Here is an 815-nt window from a genome sequence, read left to right as displayed (position 1 = left end):
TTGAGGGGGCGCTGAGACCCGGAGGAGCGGAGAAACCGTGTACCCAGGGCATTGTGAGGTCCCAATCCTGGAGTGAGGGGTGGCCGAGAGAGCCTTTTGGTGGGGTGTTGGATTCAATGGGCTCTATTGGTGGTATAGCAGGGAAGAAGGAAACTTGGACTCTCTTTATTTTTCTTTATTTGATTCTGTGAATGGCGCTTATTTACGAGCGACGGTGCACATTTTTCAATGCTTTTTATTTTGAATATAAGTGATGATAAAATGTACTCAATATTCATCACCTCCCCTTAAGAATATGGAATGCTTCAGGAATCTGTGTGTCATCCTTACACAGAGGCCATGCTAATCTTTGCTGTGTTATTCCGAGTTTAGTAGAAGTGTTGCCCTTGAGAAGATGGTGGTGAGCTGCCTTCTTGAAATTCTTAAGTCCTTGCAATATAAAGGGTTCTCACAGTGATATATAATTAGAACAACTATCATTACAATACTGGCTGGGGTTAAGCCTCCACATAGAAAGATGGTTATGGGGGTCAGTCATCTCAGCTCCAGGATATCTCTGCAGGAGTTCCTCAGGGTGGTGTCCTAGGCCCAACCATCTTCAGCTGCTTCACCAATGACCTTCCCTCCATCATAAGGTCAGAAGGGGGTATGTTTGCCAATGATTGCACAAAGTTCAGCACCATTCGTGACTCCTCAGATACTGAATCAGTTCATATTCAAATACAACAAAATGTGAACAATGTCCAGGCTTGGGCCGGAGTGACAAGTAATATTTGTACCACAAAAAAGGCAGGCAAATGATCATTTCCAATAAG

General features: G+C 44.0%; 1 non-coding gene across 1 annotated transcript; it reads right to left on the bottom strand.

The window, feature by feature from the left end:
- Positions 1-289: 289 nt before the first annotated feature.
- LOC125484482 lies at positions 290-396 on the bottom strand. The gene has a single exon (XR_007263326.1). It is a non-coding gene; the product is annotated as a U6 spliceosomal RNA (small nuclear RNA).
- Positions 397-815: the final 419 nt, after the last annotated feature.

Source organism: Rhincodon typus, chromosome 11 (genome assembly GCF_021869965.1).
Source record: "Rhincodon typus isolate 14 chromosome 11, sRhiTyp1.1, whole genome shotgun sequence".
Taxonomy (NCBI): domain Eukaryota; kingdom Metazoa; phylum Chordata; class Chondrichthyes; order Orectolobiformes; family Rhincodontidae; genus Rhincodon; species Rhincodon typus.
This window is presented reverse-complemented; position numbering and strand designations above follow the sequence as displayed.